The 21,878-nt window shown below is 48.0% G+C and overlaps 2 protein-coding genes across 12 annotated transcripts in view; one reads left to right on the top strand and one right to left on the bottom strand.

Annotated features, from left to right (window-relative positions):
- LOC142771998 (uncharacterized) overlaps positions 1–21,878 on the bottom strand; it is a 371,379-nt gene that overhangs the window by 278,927 nt on the left and 70,574 nt on the right. The gene's annotated exons all lie outside the window — the stretch shown is intronic.
- Positions 1–21,878, top strand: part of LOC142772000 (uncharacterized) — a 101,415-nt gene that overhangs the window by 41,956 nt on the left and 37,581 nt on the right. The gene's annotated exons all lie outside the window — the stretch shown is intronic.

Consider the following 21,878-nt stretch of genomic DNA (forward strand, 5'->3'; position numbering starts at 1 on the left):
AAACATGGAATTTCGCGAGCGTATACTGGCCATTGGAGAAATGTAGACGTGCAAAATCATGACATTAAGTGACATTGTTTATAGCATAGGCCTGCTGAGTTAGACCTATTAGGTTCAACGCGGGAACAAGCCTTCCACCTTCATCAAACAAAAAATATTTTGTCGAGAATACACGTGATCAGCATCCTGTCTCACAAAAACTGCCCTGAAAGGCTTATTTTATTTTATTGCTCAGTTTGCCACCACTATCAGAACTATAATACGGCTGAATGTAGGTGAAGCTTGCTTTCTCATTCTTCTCTTCGATAAATTGCTCAATCTTCTTCCCCTTATGCCGGAAGAATGCAGCCTTAGCATTTGGTTTGTTCTACACTAATAGAGATTCATTTTCTGCATTGCAGCATCTTATCAAAACTGTCAGAAGAGCGTGAATCACCCATTCAGCCAGTTTTTCGGTGACTTTTATTAGCACCGTATCATTTACGAGCAATATATGCAAAAACTTGGAAAGCGCTTTATATTCACCTTCAAGAGCAGAACGCGATAACCATGCGTAGCCCGTTCGCATTGCCCTCGACCACGCCGCAGAAAACGAACGTTTGCGTACGTATAACTGGCTATTTCAAACTATCCTGCTATGTTCACTGAATGTGCCTTTGCTATGGGGCCACTAGCATCCATTTCTTTTTCTAATTGGCGAAGTGACCACCACTGCTCCGTAACGTCCCCTGTCCACTTGCATTGCTATGTACTCCCTTATGGACCTTTCCAGAAATCGCAGCGCCGCGCCTTCTCCTGGTGGATCGGTGCTGCAGCACTGTGGGAGAGCGGAGCGCCGGCGGGCAGAGCAGACGACGCTTTCCCGCTTTCACCTGCTTTCATCACGCACCGCGAGTGGTTTTGACAGCCTCAAGGAGCTGCCTTTGTGAACAAACGCTACGTCTGACCACTCTGACTTTCTTTCACGCGTACTAGACTCCGTTGTCCCTCGCAGATGACTCTCATCATCATTGAAAATGTCGAATATGGAAAGTGGCAGACACACATGCGTGGCTTTTGTATGTGATATTACGCTATTGTCACCGAAGGTGTCGTTCATTGCTTACCCGCCACTGTGGTGTAGTGGCTACGGCACTCGGCTGCTGACCCGCAGGTCGTGGGTTCGAATGCCTGCCACGACGGCTACAATTTCGATGAAGGCAAGAATGCTGTATGTCCGTGTGCTCAGATTTTAGTGCGCGTGTTTATTGCAAAAACCCCAGGTCGTCGAAATTTCCGGAGCCCCCCACTACGACGTCTCTCATAATTATATGGTGGCTCTGGGACGTTAAACCCCAACAAATATATTATTCGTGCATTGCTTCGTGCTACTTCATAGCTTCGAGGTTCATGATGCTGAAGCTCAGTAGCACTTTGTTAAGATGTCTGTATCATCACTTACTGTGAATACGAGCTGAAATTTCACACCTGAAGCATACCCTGTATTTAACTACACAAATTCATATCTTCTATACCTCATTAAAACTGGCAGATCCCACGTACAGTGAGAATCGATCAAGCAATGTCTCACTGTACGTGGCAGATCCCACGTACAGTGAGAATCGATCAAGCAAGCTCGAACAAGCAATGTCGATATGTCTCATTAAAAGCAGCCCAACGTTATCACGTGAAGGTAAATGATGCCATGCATGACTTCCGTGCCATCATTATCATGTTTGGATGTGTCTTTTACCTTCATCATCTATTCACGGCACGTGATACCAAACTTAGTATATGTGCAGCTAGCGAAACGGCCATGAGCCGTTTCCCTAGCTGCACGTATACTAAATTTTTGCTAACTGCACATATACATCACCTGTCAAGTTGTCATGTTCTTACATGACACGCATGTCAAGGTTATCATGTTTGCGCCAGTCATATATTTTGTCATCCAATGACGTCACGTAACACCAAATTTGCTATATGTGGAGCTAGCAAAACGGCCGCGAGCGCATCTTAAGGGACCCAATATACTCCAATGTAGCGTTGATGCGTGCACATGCTGGGCAAAGCGACGCAACCTTAGAAAAACGCGAGCACTCTGTAGTCTGACGCCAGGTGCGACCAGCGTCCGCGGCCCGACGGCAACCGGCGCGAAATGCAACGTGCTGCAATTCGCGCCGATGTGTTACCCAGACAGCACTGCGTCTCACTCTTTTCGGGATGGAGGGACGCCGGACGCACTGAAACGCGCACACCTCAGGGCAACGCAGCAACCACCACTGCTCCGTAACGTCCCCTGTCCACTTGCGTTGCTATGTTCTCTCTTTTGGATCTTTCCAGAAAATCCAGAAATGCAATCACGTGGCGCGCGACTGTGCGTATAGTGTCGGCGCGCGCCTGCGAGGACTGGCGCTGCCGTGGCAACGTCGGCGTGACGCGACGAAATGAACGCGGGCGAGCACGCGTACCGCGTCACGTTGAAATGTATTGGTGCATTGACTGTGGCATGTAGTCATGTTCTCATAAGACACGCATCTAGTGATTATCATGTGTGCACCAGTAACATACCTTCGTCATCCTTTGGCGCCACGTAATGCCAATGTGAAGCCAACCAAGCGGCTGCGAGCGCATGATCAGTGTGGCATGCAGACATGTAGGTACATTACATGCATGCCGTGATTATCATGTTTGGATTTGTCAGTTACCTATGTCATCTGTTCGCGTCGCGTAATACCGAGTTCGGTAAGCAAACGAAACGGCTGCGAGCGCATCATGAGTGTAGCGTGTAGTCATGTTGTTACATGACACGCATCTCATGTTTAACATGTTTGTACCAGTACCATACCTTCGTAATACATTCACGTCCCTTAATACCAAATTTCTTATAAATGAAGCTGGCGAAAAGGCCGCCAGCCCATCATGAGCATGGCATGTCGTCATATTGTTACATGACACATGTCGTGATCATGATGTTCATGTTAGGGTCTGTCGGTTGTTTTCGCCATGCAATCACGCATGCGCATATATATATATATATATATATATCTATATATATATATATATATATATATATATATATATATATATATATATATATATATATATATATATATATATATATATATTGTGAGCGCTGACTAGGTACTTCATCTTCATCTGTATGACCGAACCATTCTAGTGATCATCATCGTATGTCACGCGGGCTGGCTCTCTGGCTCGTGCGTCTGGATTACAAAAAGGATAACCTGGTTGCTGCCGTACTGGACGTGGTCTCATAAGTGGTGGAGCATGCTTTGGTTCCCACGTCCTCCTGCTCTACCCGTCTCCCCTGGAGCTCCGGTCTGGTCGACGGTTGTGCCCCCAAGCAACAGCGATGGCAGAACCCAACGCGTCCGCTGCTGCAACCGCTCCTTCTCAGCCACTTAGGCTTCACCACACCGTGAGTACCTCTCATCGAGACCACAGTGTCATCGAGACTTCTCCAATTGGTCGGCCTTCACGGGGCATCTCCGTCAGGTATTTGGCACGTCTGCAGGATGCTCTGCAGTAGCGATGCAGAAGCTCGAAACCCGCATCCAGGGGGACGACGAATTGTATATGTCCTACATTGAAGATATTCTGGCTCTCTGGCGCCGAGCACAAAATGACATGACGGAGGCCGATCGCATCCGACATCTACTGAAAGGTATCAACTCAGTGGCCTTCAATGCTCTCGTGATCCAGAATCCGACTACCGTCCGGGACGTTATCACTACACGCCAACGCCTGGACGCGCTTCATTCTATGCGCCTTCCACACGCCTCCTGCGACGCTCGCTTTACCAAAGAGCATGAATTGCGGGCCCTTATCCGCACAATTCTCAGAGAACTTCACGGCCTTATTTCAGGCAACCCAGCCATTGCGTCTGTCCGCACACCTCCTCCCAACCTGCGAGAGATAATCAAGGACGAACTGGCATCAATGACAAGCGCTGCACATGCCCCGTCTCCTGTTCGCTTCTCAGTGCCTTCGTACGCAGAAGTTGCATCGCGGGCCCCTGCACCAGTTCCAACTGTGCCTGCGGACGTCGGATGTGACCATGTGGCTGCCATGACAACGCAAGTGCCAAGGCCGCGCCACTATTCTACATGGCGTCCTCCGCGCCCCATCTGCTTCTACTGTGGCATTAGGGGTCATATATCCCGTTTTTGCCGCTGCCATCTGCAGGATCAACGACGTGGTTACTCAGCTTACGAGAGAGACTTTGCCCCGAGACCCGATGAATACGACCCAGCACCGTATGCATCCACCTCCCGTCAGTCGCTCTCTCCTCCACGGTCTCATGCTGGGCCTCATCCTTCTCGATCATCTCGCCGCCGTTCTCCGTCACCGTTTCAGCGTACATCATCACCCCTGCGTCCCGCGCCGATCTCCCTGAACTCGGAAAACTAGAAGGTGCAGTTTTTGGAGGGAAAACTGCTTGTTGTCAGAACGTTACAACTCCTCCGTCTCGTCCAGCTAGTTTACTGCCTGTTTGTGAAGAAGGTGTTTTTGTTGACGCCCTTATAGACACTGGAGCCGCAATTTCGGTCATTGATCGTGAATTGTGTTTTCGCCTGCGTAAAGTGCAAACTCCTTATGCTGGTCCCATGTTATGCGGCGCTAATGAGAGTCCGATTCGCCCGACCGGGTTGTGCACTGCTCGTGTTCTCATCGATGGAATCCGTCATCACATACAATTGGCTGAGTTGTCTTCGTGCGCTCATCAGATAATCTTATGCTTGGACTTTTTGTCAGCGGCGTCTGCTGTAATTTCGTGTGGTCGGCCCCTCATTCGTATTACGGACACTGAGCTTTGTTCTGCTGCCGACCTTTCGTCGCCCAACCTTGTTACAGCTGCGGATTTCCTCCTGCCTCCCGGACAAGAACGTGTCCTTACGATCAAGTCACGAGACATTCTAGATGGTGACGCTGTGGTTGTTCCTTGCCAGCGCTGCATTTTTCAAGGGATCACCATCGCATCTTGTTTAGTGCGGTTCTGCCGTGGTTATGCAAGTATCATGGCCTGCAACACGACGCCAGAACCACTTCTTTTGCCTGAGGGGACCACTGTTGCCAGCATTACCGAAGAAGCACCGCTTTGTGTCGTCACTGGTTCATCTGTTTCATCATTCTCAAAGTGTACGCCAGCGGAAGATGCATTTCCTGCTCTCAAGGCCACTTTGTGTGAACACCTCAACCCAACGCAAACTGATGCCTTGCAAGCGGTATTAATGAAGCACAAAACTTACTTTGACGTTTGTTCTGAAGGTCTGGGTCAAACAACAGTGACCGCCCATCGTATCGACACCGACGGATCTCGTGTGATTCGCCGCCGACCTTACCGTGTGTCAGCTTCTGAACGCAAGCTTATAGAAAAACAAGTCAACGACATGCTCACGCGCAACGTCATCGGGCCTTCGACAAGCGCATGGTCTTCTCCTGTCGTACCAGTGAAAAAAAAGGAAGGCTCGGTACGGTTTTGCATTGATTCCAGATCACTCAACGAAATCACTCGTAAGGACGTTTACCCAATGCCTCGCATTGACGACGCTCTTGATAGTTTACGAAGGTGCCGAGTACTTTTCAAGTCTCGACTTGCGCTCCGGTTTTTGGCAGATTCCAATGCACGAGTCTGATAAAGAAATGACTGCGTTTGCTACGCCAGATGGGCTCTTTGAATTCAATGTGATGCCTTTCGGCCTGTGCAATGCCCCAACCGCATTTGAACGGATGATAGACACGGTACTGCGGGGATTAAAATGGAAGACCTGCCTTTGCTACCTGGACGACATTGTCATCTTTTTGTCCAGCTTCTCACAGCACCTGGAACGGCTAGACTAAGTCCTCACGTGTTTAGCTAAGGCCGGTCTCCAGCTCAACACTAATAACTGTCGGTTTGCCAGTCACAGCATCAAGATATTAGGTCACGTCGTCAGTTAACATGGTGTTGAGCCCGATCCCGACAAGTTTGCCGTGGTACTGCACTTTCCTACACCAACCACAAAGAAAGACCTCCGCAGCTTCTTTGGATTAGCGTCGTATTTCCGCCGCTTTGTACCTGATTTCGCTACTGTTGCGGCTCCTCTGCACAAACTTCTGACCACGAGCGCACCCTTTGTCTGGTCGGATGATTGCGAAGCCGCTTTTCACACCCTCTAGCGATGCCTCACATCACGGCCAGTGCTTCACCATTTCGACCCTGCAGCACCTACTGTGCTACGCACTGACGCAAGTGGACTTGGCATCGGTGCTGTCCTTCTTCAGCGGAACCACGCTTCCGAAGAACAAGTCGTGGCCTACGCGAGCCGTACTCTGTCACCTGCTGAGCGAAACTACAGCATCGCTGAGCAAGAATGTCTCGGCATCGTGTAGTCCGTACGAAATTCGTCCTTACTTATACGGCCAGCATTTCACAATAGTGAGTGACCATCATGCTCTGTGTTGGTTATTGTCTCTCAAAAATTTGTCCGGACGCCTTGGCCGTTGGGTACTACGATTGCAAGAGTATGACTACAGCGTCACATATTGGTCGGGCCGAGAGCACCAAGATGCCGACGCTTTGTCCCGTTGCCAGCTCTCGCAAAGCACCGAAGTATCATCTTCCATCTGTTCGTCACCGCCCACCAAAGTGACCAAACAGACGGCTGCTGCTTCGAAACAGTTAGTTGCCTCGGCGGAGCTTCTTTCGTCCACAGATCTCGCCTCGCTCTAACATGCCAATACCTACTGCCGCACAATAATCGATCGCCTCACTGGCTTATTGCGTGCTCCAAACAGCCGCCTAAGACGACAACTTGCCTGTTTCAAGCTTCACTGGGGAACACTATGTCGGCAAATTTACCATCCTCTCGGTAACCAGTGGGTTCCCGTCATTCCTCGCTCACTTCGTCTGGAAGTTCTACAAGCGTTTCATGACGATGCGACAGCTGGCCACTTAGGGTTCCACAATACCTACGACCGCCTCAAGACTCGCTGCTTTTGGCTTGGCCTCTCCACTTCTGTCGCCAAGTACGTCGCTTCCTGCGCATCATGCGAGCACCGAAAACGTACCACGTCTCTTCCCGCGGGGCCATTGCAACCACTGCCGTGCCCGTCCACTTCCTTTGAATTTGTGGGCATAGACTTATACGGACCTCTTCCGCTCACGCCAGCCGGTCACCGTTGGATTGTTACTTCCACAGACCACCTTACTCGCTACGAAAAGACGGCAGCTCTTTCATCTGGGGATACCTCTGAAGTAGCCGATTTTTTCCTTCGCTCCTTAGTGACCGCGGCAAGACATTTCTTTCACATGTCCTTGCTGAAGTCTTACAGGCCTCTAACACCATCCACAATACCACATCAGCATATCACCCAGAAACTAATGGTCTGACTGAGCGTTTTCACCGAACTTTGTCCCACATGATCTCTATGTACGTGCAACCGGATCACAAAAACTGAGACACGATACTACCTTTCGTCACGTTCGCATATAACACTGGCATTCAGTGTACGACGACTTTCAGCCCTTTTTTTCTCGTGTACCGCCGTGTACCGACTTTTATTCTGAACACCACATTTTTGTCCACTTCTTCCAATCCATCTTCATCTCTCCCGGAAGAGTTTGCGGCTCGCGTCGCCCGCTGCCGTGAAATCGCCCGCGCCAACACTGCTACCACTCAGGACAAGAGGAAAATCGACATTATCAGCAATCAAAAGCTATTAATAATTCGGATGCTTTGTCTGTATGTACACATCTCACGTCCGCAAAGAAGTCTCCTCTTCTCAGGATATTTTGGTCTCTCGTACCGCATACCTTATCAGAAGTTCGGTTTATTTGGGTCCCTTGGCATGCTGAAATTGAACTAAATGAAATTGCTGATTCGCTCGCTTTGGCATCTTTAAATTTCCCGGTGGTGCTAGTAGCTCCACAGTTTCCTTTTATTACTGCCGAACGATTCAAACGCCTGTTAATCTTAAAAATCTACGAAACGTCACTTCTACAATCTGAAGAATTTCGGCACTTGCAACTCACATGAAACACCGCAAAATGCCTTTCCCGTCAATATGAGGTGACCCTCACAAACTTTCGCTGTAGAGTTCCTCTGTTAAATTTTTATCTCAACAAATCAGGATTTTCATTAACTAACCTATGTGTTGTTTGCAATGAACCGGAAACAATAGATCACTTTCTTCTCACATGCCACCGCTTCGCCTCACTGCGCCGAATTATTCTTGAAAGACCCATTGGTATGCTCGGATTGCCAGTCAATACATCCACCCTATTATCGTTTGGAGCCAGTCAGTTGGGTGTGGGCCGCAGTGCTATTCTGTCAGTGCTACATAAATTCATTCAGGCAACCGGAAGGATACGCTGCTAGTGGTACTGCCAGATATATCCAATACTTTCTTCCCCTTCCTCATTCTTGTTAATTTGTTTTATATATTCTGGTTTACCGCATTTTTCTGCAATTTTTCACGTTTTTTCGAAGGAACATTATTATTGTTTCTATCTAATTTCTCTTTATTTTTTTAGCAAGCGTTGTAAAAATGATCTATTATGAGGTACAGTGTGGCCGATTCCCCATGTGGGTATGAGCCAAGATCTCCTAGGAGACAAGACAAGACAAGACGTCGTTTCGTCGCTGTCTGTTATTACCTTCGCGGCACTGGTGGAGGTGCTGGGTAAATGCGCCTCGGCTGCAGATTTTCAGGCGACTCACTGAGCTACTTGGAGACAGCTACAGCTTCCACGGCAAGAAGTAGTCGCCGCCTGCGAGGACTATCTCCCGAGTACGGACCCCTCTCTCAAGACGAGATGGCAACTTCAACTAACAACCAGGCGAGTCAAACCAACGACGCCTATTTTTTTCTCCCGCATGTTTTTCATGCGCCGCAAACACCACGCTCATTTCATGGAGACATTTATGAAGATGTTGACGACTGGCTTGACCACTTCAATCGAGTTGCCAACATCAACGAAAGCGATGAAGCTCGCAAGCTGCGGAGACTTTACTTTGCGTTAGAAGATTCTGCCAAATCGTGGTACGAGAATCACGAGGGTTCCTTTGTGACGTGGCATGAGTTCATCCGACAGTTTTGTGATGCGTACCGCAGCACTGAAAGGAAAGAGAGAGCGGAGCAGGCTATCTCGTCTCGGAACCAACGACCCAACGAGAGAGTTTTGATGTTTGTCAAAGACATGCTTCGACTCTTCAAGCGTGCTGACCCTGCAATGTCCGAGGAAAAGAAGGTGCGGCATTTATTGCGTGGGGTAAAAGAGCAGCTCTTCGCCGGACTCGTGCGCAATCCACCGACGACTGTGGCAGAGTTCATAAATGAGGCAACCACAATGAAGCGTACTCTCCAGTATAGGTCGTCACAGTATGAATGCCACGACGTGACCCCTGCTGCATGCTTTATCGGGGCTGACAGCGAGAGGCATGCCCTCGCGGAGTTCATAAGAAGCGTCGTGCGGGACAAACTGCGCCAACTCCAAGCAGCGGGCCCCAACGACCCGTAAGTGCTCTCGCAGACTTAATCCGAAATGAGATCCGACAGGTGGTCACCCCACTCGTGCCCACAAGGCCTGAGGCCCCTGTGCTGACTTATGCGGCGGCTCTGCGATCTCCTGCACCACATGGCTCTGATCCCATCATGGGGAGAATGGATCAGGCTAGCCATCAATTCCAGGGCACCTCTTCGACTCCGCCACCCGCCTCAAGGTTTCCGAGTGCACCAACTTATCGTCCGTCTGAATCGTGGCAGAACGCCACAAAGGCCAGCGTGGGGCATACGTCCGATAACCGTCCACTCTGCTACTACTGTGGCGAAGCGGGTCACGTCTACCGTAACTGCCAGTACCGCCAACTTGGTCTCCGTGGCTTTCACCCTGATGCTCGGTGCCCGCGTTACCGTGAGCATCCCCACGACATCGAAGCGTACCTTACAGGCCAGCAAGCTCCTCGCCTTGGTCAATGCCCCCAATCACGATCACCATCACCTCGCCGCCCCACGTCAGCTAGCATTCCCTCGTGATCTTATGCTTCTTTCAGAGGCCGGTCACCGAGTCCCCGTAGGGGAAACTAGAAACCACGGCTACTGGGGGTGAAGCCGCGTCCCAACGAACTGTCAAAGAGCCTCCTTCGACGCAAAGACCCGACGAAGACCATTCTGACTTTCCAGTCGTTTCTGAAAGTCATAGGACTGTTTCCGCCGACATCACCGTACACGTCGATAATCACGTCGCCACTGCCCTCGTCGACACCGGTGCCAATTATTCGGTTATGAGCAGCGCCCTAGCATCCCAACTGAGGAAGGTAACTACCCCTTGGCAAGGACCGCCGTTGCGCACGGCAGGGGGCCACCTCGTCACGCCAACTGGAATGGGCACAGCCCGTGTTCGAGTCCGTGCTTCGACGTTCACAGGGTCTTTCCTCGTATTACCGGCGTGCTCCCGTCCACTCATTTGGGGCTGGACTTTCTTCGCGAACACGGTGCAATTATTGACCTACGAGACTTGCAGGTGTCGTTCGAGGAACCGTTTCATCCTGAACCGGAAAACACTTGCTCATCAAAGGCTGCCCTACGTGTATCCTCCGAATCTGTTACTCTGCCTCCCCGCAGCAGCCTTTTTATCAACGTTGAATGTGACCAAGACGTCCCCTATGCTGTAATTGCAGAAGGAAATTTGTTCCTACTTTTTGCACAAGAAATCTGCGTTGCCCGAAGTATTGTTCAGCCCAGTAGAAAGCAGGCTTGCCTATTAGTCACGAATTTCAGCGAGGAATATCGCCATCTTACCAAACACACTGCGATCACATGCCTTGAGGATATTGCCGACGTCCCTGGTCCCTCAACATTATCTGCTCTTTCGTCATGCGACGATTCCGCCATGACATTTGCAAGCACTCTCGACGTAAACCAGGGTCTACCGTCTGCACAACGGGAGCGTCTTTTGAAGCTACTCGGCTCATTTCGGGACTGCTTCGCTACGACTTCGAAAGTTAACCAGACACCGCTTCCAAGCATCGTATAATCACCGAGCCTACCGAGAGACGCATTCGACAGCATGCCCACAGAGTCTCGCAAAAAAACAAGACGTTATACTCCAACAGGTCCAGCAGATGCTCAAGGACGAGGTCATTCAGCCATCGACCAGTCCCTGGGCGTCCCCTGTTGTGTTAGTAAAGAAAAAAGATGGTACTCCGCGATTTTGTGTCGACTACCGAAAGTTGAATAAGATCACGAAGAAAGACGTGTATCCTTTACCACGAATAGACGACTCGCTGGACCGCATTCGCAATGCTCGTTACTTTTCTTCCATGGATCTACGCAGCGGCTATTGGCAAAATATCTGTTGATGAGCGCGACCGCGAAAAGACCGCCTTTATTACTCATGACGGACTCTACGAGTTCAAGGTCCTTCCCTTCGGCTTATGCTCGGCACCAGCTACTTTTCAGAGAATGATGGACACGGTTCTTTCCGGGCTAGAATAGCAATCGCGTCTTGTCTACCTTGACGATGTGGTCGTCTTGTCAGACACGTTTGAGCAGCACGTCCAGTGCTTGCAGGCAGTTCTTCAGGCGATTCGAACAGCTGGACTTTCTCTCAAACCTGAGAAATGCCACTTTGCATTCGAGGAACTGAAATTCCTTGGTCACGTCGTCAGCCACGCCGGTATACATCCAGACCCTCAGAAAACGAAAGCTGTTGCCGCATTTTCTGTCCCAACGAACAAGCGCGACCTCCGCCGATTTTTGGGGCTCTGTGCATATTACAGACGCTTTGTCAAAGGCTTTTCTAAAATCGCTGAACCGCTAAATAAACTTACGAAAGACGGCGTACCGTTTGTTTGGGGTCATGATCAGCATCACGCCTTTGACACGCTACGAAACCATCTCGAAGCCCCACCTGTACTCGGTCACTTTGACGATAACGCTGCCACAGAGCTACACACGGATGCCAGCAACGTCGGACTTGGAGCTGTACTGGTTCAATGGCAAAATGGCTTAGAGCGCGTGATTGCCTATGCAAGTCGAACACTAAAATCTGCAGAGAAAAACTACTCTGCAACAGAAAAAAAAATGCTTAGCCGTTGTTTGGGCTATAACAAACTTTCACCCTTATTTATACGCTCTACCATTCAGGGTAGTTAGCGGCCACCATTCTTTATGCTGGCTCGCCAACCTCAAAGATCCTTCTGGTCATCTAGCACTCTGGAGCCTTCGGCTGCAAGAATTTAACGTTACAGTCATTCACAAGTCAGGACGCAAACACACTGATGCTGACTGTCTCTCACGTGCATCAATTGGAAGTACGAACGCGGACGTTGAAGAGGGCGATACATTTCTTTCCTCTGTGTTAGCAACCGACCTGGCTCAACAACAACGTGACGATATGGAGCTAAGCCCGCTGATTGACTACCTCGAAGGCCGAAAACGCAGCCTTCCTCGAAACTTCGCTCGTTCGCTGGCCTCTTTCTGCATCAGGGATGGAGTCCTCTATAAGAAAAATTTCGACCATACCCAGGCTACTTACCTTCTGGTTGCGCCGACCTTGCTTCGGGACGATATTTTACATGCTTGTCACGACGAACCATCATTCGGACACCTTGGCTACACTGGAACATTGGAAAGAATTCGCCGCTCATACTACTGGCCACGCCTCGTGAAGACAGTCAAGCAGTACGTCCGCACATGCCGCGACTGCCAACGCCGTAATACTTCACCTGTCCGACCAGCAGGACTACTACAGCCTATCACCACGCCGAAGACACCATTCCATCAAATTGGCGTTGACTTGCTCGGCTCATTTCCCATCTCTTCGTCTGGAAACCAGTGGATTGTGGTTGCCACCGATTATTTAACGCGTTACAGCGAAACAAAGGCCCCGCCCAAAGCTACCGCAGCCGAAATCGCACAGTTTTTTGTCACCAGCATCGTACTTCGTCACGGAGCGCAAGCTGTGATAATTACTGATCGTGGTACAGCTTTCACCGCAGAGATGCTTCAAGAAGTGCTGAGACTGAGTGGTACAGAACATAGAAAAACCACGGGTTATCACCCCCAAACAAATGAACTCACTGAACGATTGAACAAGACCATTGCAGATATGCTGTCAATGTATGTGGCCGTTGATCACAAGAACTGGGATGATATACTCCCTTACGTAACTTTTGCTTACAATACAGCAGTCCAAGATAGTACTGAATTCACCCAATTTCGCTTAGTTCATGGGTGAGAGGTCAATACAATGCTCGACGCAATGCTCCTTCCCAACAACTTGAGCATGTTCAAACGGACGCTGCACTGTTCGCTCAACGCGCCGAGGAGGCCCGTCAACTCGCCCGATGCCGTATTCAGGCTCGCCTAACTGCCGACGCACACCGCTACAACCTTATACACCGAGAGGGGACCTTCCAACCAGGCGATGAAGTTTGGGTGTGGACTCCCATCCGACAGCGTTGTCTCTCTGAGAAGTTGCTTCGGCGCTACTTCGGCCCTTACAAAGTTCTGCGCCGACTAAGTGAAGTTACGTATGAAGTTCTCCCTGAGGGTGCCTCAAGACGTTCCTGTCGGTTTCCAGAAAGTGATGTGGTGCACGTGTCAAGACTCAAGCGATATTTCTCGCGTCATCCATCGAACGTGGACTAACTTACCATGCAATGACTATTTTTTTTGTCACTTTGGTTTTTTTTTATTGTCTTGTGTGCTTAATCCTTTCTTTATTGAGTAGTTCTATGACGCCAGCCCATTTTTTTTTCTTACGACGGAGTTGTTGGGTTCTATGGTAGCATCTTTTCATTCTTATTTTTTTTCTTAACGCTCATTACCAGCATCGAGGCGATGCTTTTCGAGGAGAGGGAGTAATGTCACAGGTAATGGATATGAGCCATCAACTGTAGGGGAATCCCTTGGAAGTGAAGAAAGAAGAGGGCTTTTGCGTCCTGGTCTGAGGGCAAGCAAGACGTCGTTTCGTCGCTGTCTGTTATTACGTTCGCGGCAATATGTTCACGTGCTACGTTACGCCACATAGGCTCCTAAAAAGGTGTTCCACACTCGCCGCTTGGCTACAGATGGCGCTGACTGACACTCCCACGTTTATATTCACATGTAAACCCAAAAAACTGGATGAGGGGATGGCCGCCATTATAGCTCAGTGGTTAAGGCATCGAATACGTTATTCTAAAATCGTAGGTTCGATTCCCGCTCAAGCAGGTCATTTTTTCACCCACTTTTCTTTCTTCCTATTTACGTTACATTGGTTCTAATAACTTCCCCTATACACTTCTTGCATTATTGTCTGTTAGATCTCATTTTTATTGTGTCAAAACATAGACAAACGAGTTGATAGGTATACAAATATATATATATATGTATATATATATATATATATATATATATATATATATATATATATACCCTAATGAAAATGGAATCATTGGTGGATATGTTGGAAATAATAGTGGATATGGCGGAAAGGAAATATTCGTGGATATTGTGGGAACTTGTGGGTATAATGTCTGATGAGCTGATGACAGCTAAAGGCGAAAAAATGTTGGCAGATTGTGGTGGTGGTGTCAAACCAATAGTGGTGACGGTGGAAAATGCCGGCTGATGGTGGCGAGGCAAAACGTCTTTGGTGGAAGGCTTGGTGAGCAAGTTGGGTGACGGTGGCGTGATGGAAGCTTGGTGGATGATGGTGGCATGATAAAGAAAGCACATGACAGTATGTGAAATCATTATTTCTAGTGTTTCATTCGTTTTTGCACAGAGATATATGTTTGTGGTCAAAAGAAACCAACGCTGCTCATCACGCTTTATAGCACGTTTATTTTTTATTCTATTGGTGTCGACAACGCTTCAATTTTTGTGGAGCGTAGAATATGTGGCCGTGAATATATGTTTACGTTTCGCGCATGTACTTACATCAGTTTGACAATCGCGATGTGTTTCTTTGTTGTGATGCTTAGAAGACTAGAGGTGTCACTGTGAACAGAGACCATAAATTTTTTACATCAGCGCGGAGTTGTCGAGAAAGAAATGAGCTCCAATTCACAATTGCCCCTTTCAATGTTAGAGCAGAACACAGCGGTGACTTGATGCCTCCACGCTAGAAACGCAACCCTGGCAATTCTTGCCCACCCTATTGCTTGAGCCGTACTTTAATGTTACCAAAGTGCGTGCGAATATGCTTAAACTTCACCTTTTGACATGCGTCGAGACGAGCCCCAGCGAATTTGACTTTCACAGTTCTGTTCTACCACCATGACTTCCACCAAAGTTTAATCCTACCGCATCCGAGCCCGTACAAGCGTTATCGGCGCTTCTGAGTTTTAGAATGCACAATTTCGACGAGTGAAAATGACAATACAGTACAGCTGTGGCATCATTCAACCTAAATGAAGCCTTTTTTATTGTCTACAGTGTCCGCGTAAGAAGCGAGAAATATCAAGGCGACGCGCTTGCCGCGTTTCTACAAAAGATTCGCCTCCACTCACCGACGGCCGCTGGTCGCGCTCGTCGCCACTTCACTGGCTCTTATGCGACAACATAGACACGTCAGTTTGTATGCTGACTGAACTAATATGATAGCAAAATGTTTCTGGCGCACTGCATTCGATTTGGCCAAGCCATTATGTAGTTCCAAACGACAGAGCAACAGTGGTGTGCTGGCACGACTGCGCTGTGCGTTGCGCGAAAAACATCAGAATAAATTGTGTGGGCGTATCTGTCGAATGGGCATAGAAGCTTCATAAAGCCTGAACAGATATCACCCCTTGGAAGAAGCGAGTAACGTATATTAAACTTGGCAGTAACCGCCGATAAACTCTACCTGCTTCTCAGTACACTGAGAGAGAGAGAGAGAGGAAACTTTATTAGAACTTGGCCGGCAGCTTGGTCTTGGTGGCCTCAGATGGCGGCGCTGAGTCCCTGAACTCGGGCGGCATCTTCGGCCTGCCGGACAGCCCAGAGCTGGTCGTTGAGCTCCGAGCTTCTGAGCGCCGCCTCACACTGAGCTGTTTATTTTCTTGCGGTTGTAAATTGTAACAAAAACTGTTGCTATTATCGCACTGGCAGCCATTACAGGCAGCACTTGTTCGTATTTATCAAATGTGCAAAAGTTAGTAGCTGTTAGTAGCAGACCCCGTCAATCTCGAGTAAGCGAGAAACAAAATTGAAGTGCAAGAGTGAGTTTCTGAGTTGACTACTTCTATAACACCAACACGGCCCTTCGTTGGCGTGGCGCGGTGGTTGGTGTGCTCAGTTAGAACTCCGGAAATGGCAGGTTCGATTCCGCGCTGTGGCGCCTTTTTTTTGTGGGTGCTGCCTACATGGTTTTTCATGCACTTATTTTTATTATTTCTTTAGTGGCAGCTCGTCACGGTGGTTCTGACGCTACTTCGCGCTCCAGCACTGCCGGCTGAAGCGCGCCATTAACCATTCGCTGCACCTTACGCCGCCATACACCATGTGGCACCAACATTTCCACCACCATAATCCTCCAAAAAGGTGGATGGTGGAAAAACCATTCCTATGGTGGACTTTTTTATAGGGTATATATATATATATATATATATATATATATATATACATATATATATATATATATATATATATATATATATATATATATATATATATATATATATATATATATATATATATATATATATAGTCAAGTAGAACCTCCGTGAGCAGTCACAACGTGGTTTATTTCAACGTTTCGGCCTAGAGTCTGGCCTTCATCAGGATTGAAGGTACAGTTTGTTGGTGCTCAGCTTTAAACAATCTCAAATCAGAGAGAAAGAGGAAAGAAAGACAGAAAAAAAAGAAGAAAGAAAGGGAAAGAAAAAAGAAAAGGAATAAAAACAAAAGAAAAGAAAAAGAAAAATGAAAGAAGAAAAAACGAAAGGAATATAAGGTGGACTTCCCCCAGGTGCCCCTCTCTCACTCTTCCTTCCCCCTCCCCCTCCATCTCTCCACTTTCTCCTCTTCACCTTTCTGATGTCAGCAGTCTGTGTATGCTTCCTTTCACTAGCGCATTCTTCCCGACCAGACAGCGCCTCCTGGCTCTGGCGGTTCGGCGTGGGGCAAAAAGAGCTTTTTTAAGAAGTTTAAGCCTTTAACTACTCAGCGCCCCGTCGCCATTTCGTCGTAGAAAGAGGGGTGCCGCGTATTGCGGCCGAGGCTGGTAAGCGGCTGCAATGCGGATTCCTTGCCCGCTTCTGGATTACGCGTGCAGTAGGGGCCTCCCGACTGTGCACAGGGTTGTACAGTCGGGAAAGTAAAACGTGTGCCTAGGCGAAATAAGCCCCAAATCTACCCCTTTCAAAACATCATACTCTTCTCGACCTTGCATTCGACAAACTATCAGTAACGCTTTTAGAGACGGGATTTAAATCAAACCGAGAACGTGAACAACGAAAGTCATACCTTATCCACCAGTTTAACACCCTCGGTAGAGGAATAAATGAGAATCCTGGTACACTTGCTACAATTAAGGCATTAGAAAACAATAACGGCAATAATGAAATTAGTAACTGAGTTCACGGCACTGCAGCTGCGAAGGGCACTGGACAACTCAAAACAATTCCAAGTGCAACTTCTCTTCCTAAGTACAGCTCTCGTCTGTTTTCTGTTTTTACTTTACTACCCAATCAATCGTGCCAAGCATGACATGCCCAACAACAGCCCTGTGCACAGTCGGGAGGCCCCTAGTGCACGCGGAATCCAGAAGCGGGAAGGAATTCGCATTGCGCCTGCTTACCAGCCTCTGCCGCAATACGCGGCACCCCTCTTTCTACGACGAATTGTAGACGAGGCGCTGAGTAGTTAAAGGCTTAAACTTCTTGAAAAAGCTCTTTTTGCCCCACACCGAACCGCCAGAGCCAGGAGGCGCCGTCTGGTCGGGAAGAATGCGTCAGTGAAAGGAAGCATACACAGACCACGGACATCAGAAAGGTGAAGGAGAGAAAGGGGAGAAAAATGGAGGGGGAAGTGGAAGCAAGAATGGAAAGGGGGCTCTCGGGGGGGGGGGGGGGTGCACCTTATATTTTCATTTTTTTTCTTTTTTCTTCGCTTGTCCCTTTCTTTTTTCCTTCTTTTCTTTCTCTCTATTTTTTTCCTCTTCCTCTCTGATTTGAGATGGTATAAACCTGGGGCCGGATTCACAAAACTCACTTGCAAAAACATTTTTGCGCAAGAGAAATTTTGTTGCGTAAGTCGATTCACGAAACCAAAAAACGTCATAAGAGACCATCGTTGTCACATCGGCCGCTGCAAATAAAGTGCGCTGTGACTACCCGGGAACATGTCAGCGATGGTGATGCAGTTGCTATATTTGCTTACGTTACCGAAAAGTGCTCGTAAGTGGATTCACGAAGCGAAATCGTGCGTAAAAACAGCATGGCTGAGAGAAAATCCTAAGAGCGGTCCGTACCACTCTTAGGAACAATGTGGCTTCTTAGAACCTGCTGCCGCGGCGGTATACTTTGGTGTCCTGGCTGGTTTGGAGTTAATTCACGCCCATTAAGGGCTGCCTGATGACTTCTGGTGCGTTTTGATTTCTTTGGGCGCTTTGAGCTTCGCGCGTTGTTTCCCTTGTACGCAGTGGATGGTGTTGACAACCACCATCGTCCAATAAGTTCGAAGTCGCAGTAATTGAAGAGTTTTATTGGGCGTCAATGGCATAAAACTACGCATGCAAAGATTTGTGGTTGGATGACAACCGATGGGATACGTGAATGGTCGGTGCATTCGAACGCGGCATGGCATAGGATCAACCTTATTTGTAATGTTGTTGTGTTGCGCCCCATCTCATCCAATTAAAAGTGGGACTCGAGATCCTTGCCTTATTGGTGGAAATTACCACCGAAGAGGCTAATGGGAGCACATTCTTTGCACGCTATTGGAAATAAAAATGAGAGGAAGTTTTCAGTGAGTGGTTCATAAAGTTTGTGCTCTAGTGTACTTTCATTGGCTCTAACTGTCTAATGGGTGCGATCTCTGAAATACAGCTGTCGATACACTTTGGGACGATATGGAACAAAGCGTACTTTGTAAACCAAAGCGTATTATCTTCGCCTTCACTGTTCAGACACCAATATGGACTGTGATAATATGGCAAGAAATCGGAATGAAATGACCCTAGTAACTTTGTATGACACCGAAAATATGCAAACCCTCACAGTTCTGGAGCAAACCTTGGCTGAATTCTTCCCTGTGTCAATTACCAGCCATTTAACTTGGCGCACGAACATCATTCAAAGGTAGAGCGAGCCACTGACATGTATTGTGTGTGACGCAGCGCCCACTTGACCTGAGAATAATAGCGTTGCGAAGGTGAATCCCCTGTCGCATGCTCTGATCGAAGCAGACGACAAACGCGAGCAGACGACGGCTTGGCCGACAGGCACAGCTTGTGATTGGTTGTGAAGCAATACCCTCTACATCAGCTCACTCCGTGACGTTGTCAAAACACTTCTTTCATCTGGCACGCCTGTCCTGTTCGTCATACCACCCCCCTCGCACATAAGAGAAATTTTTTTCAAGCCGTGAAAATAGTGCAAGTACTTTCTAAGAGCTCTCTTATGTGCTGCGCAGTTGTCGAAAACAACATGGCGTCGTAAACAGCATATCGGTCGGTGCGACTTTCAGCAAACGCTTCTCGCACGAGTTACTTTAGCGTTTGACCGGATGTGTTGTGATTACAGCAGCTCGCAGCTCTTTCGGTGCGTGTAAGAAAGTGCGGAAAGCTGCGGCAGTGCGATGGTGTACGGTGAAGCGCAGCGAAGCCTGTGCGTCGGTGTGGTTATCAAGCGGGGATCGGCGTCGATGTATCGACGGCAACTAGCACTCGAGAAGCCTGCAATGTGTGTTTGTGTGCCGGGAACAGTTCGTTCGCTTGACTTTCCAGTCTCTCAGTTGGGTGCTGTGCGACATTTCGGATTGACAGCGTTTTGACACGTTACTTGAGTGACCCCAAGTACGTACGGAAACGTATGAACTACGCGCTCGGTTCTTGCTTCGCCACTAGCTAGCCCGTACGCTTCTATTTACTTGAGAGCAATGTACTGTTCGGGAGTGAAACGATGTTCGTTGTGAACAGTGGTGCTGTGTTGACGTTCCAAGACTTGTGAACAAGCTGCGCTCGTGTGACCGAAAATTGAAAGACAGCGTTGATAACTGTTTTGCCCTGCGAAGTTGTGGTGGGGCAGCTTGGCGCTTTTGTTTGTTATATCGTCACTTCTCCTTTTTGTGATAACCATCGTCCTAGCGCTGTGATGTGATCAACCAAAACTGCGAGATGCTACATTCTGTTGTGGATCGTGTTACTTTGGAAGCGCGCCTAGACTGTTCTTCGGTAACAACTTGAAAGTTCTATGTGGCAGCGAGAGCCCGTGAACGTCAAGCTTCCCTCCGGCCCCCAGACCTAGCGCTGTGATGTGATCAACCAAAGCTGCGAGATGCTACATTCTGTTGTGGATCGTGTTACTTTGGAAGCGCGCCTAGACTGTTTTTCGGTAACAACTTGAGAGTTCTATGTGGCAGCGAGAGCCCGTGAACGTCAAGCTTCCCTCCGGCCCCCAGAAAAAGCAAAGATTTCACTGGTGCTTTGCTTTGGATAAAGTTATAGGCCAATATCGCCTAACTACAAATTTCCGAGTTCGTCTGGCCATCGTTTTGCACGGCACTAGAGCCTTGACAACAGCCGGTCATGGCCAGTTCTTACACTTTATCAATGGACGTGCACGCCTGGCCAGCCCTTCATTGCTGTCATTGGCAGCTTGCAGTCTGCAGATGCCCTTAGCCTGTTGGCCGTACATGGTTCCTCATGACACCGACGGCTACTAAGTGCTGCCATCGGTGAGTTCACCTTGCAGAACTAAATTTCACCGGTACTATAATTCACGCAGTTCTATAACGTGTGGAAGTTTTTAAGCCCATCAGATGTAATGTTTCTCTATGGTAAGTTGAAGCATGAAAAATTTACTACTACTGTTATATACATACATATATCATGGAGCAAATACATAAAAAGTTTTTTGTGATTTGATACAAGTGAGCTCTTGTTTGATTATGAGGTTGGGCCTGTCGATTGACCACGTTTGATAGTTGGAAAGTTAGTGTGAATTTATTTTTCAGGAGCTAGGTTGCACTTAAAAAATTTGTTATTTTGGAAAATTACTTCTATCGACGATTACCACTGTGGTAGTACTATACTTCAGTTGGACATATATATTGCGGTACGTAAATTTTACATGAGGGTTCAGTTTATTTCAAAGTGATTATAGCAGATTTTGATCACTTTAACGAAGTGATAGCTTCCTCAAATAAGTATTAGAAGTGAGTGCTTTTAATGATTGTTTTTAAATATCTCGTTTTTGGCTCTTCACAGATCGCAGAGATTGGTTTCTTAAGGTCCTGTGATGCATCGGTTGCACATTTTGGCACATCAATTCTCATCATTACTTGGAGCACCTGTACAAAAATAGGAAGAACACGTTCTCCCTAACTGTGCAAGCCTATGTCACTGCTGGGACTGTTATCATTCAGCGGATGAGTCATGGAAGCATCCATGGCAGCCTCATCTGGAAGGACTGCGATCTGCTTGGGAGCTTCGAGGGCACATAACTGCCTAACGGCTGGCTCCAAGGTTAGTTTTTTTTAATACACACGTTTACGTGAACACCACTTACTGTGTACAAATTGAAAACTCAAGCATGGTTGCTTTCAGTGGATACCTGTAATATTCTTACACATAATTGTTATTCAACATTTATAGAACTAAATTGCAAGATAATTGAGAATGTTGAAAGCTGAAAGCCTGCAGCCTATGAATGAAACTCCAATAATCTGAGACTGAAAAGCTTGTGCTTTGAAACGAGCAC

The sequence above is a fragment of the Rhipicephalus microplus genome, chromosome 9, assembly GCF_043290135.1.
Source record: "Rhipicephalus microplus isolate Deutch F79 chromosome 9, USDA_Rmic, whole genome shotgun sequence".
NCBI lineage: Eukaryota > Metazoa > Arthropoda > Arachnida > Ixodida > Ixodidae > Rhipicephalus > Rhipicephalus microplus.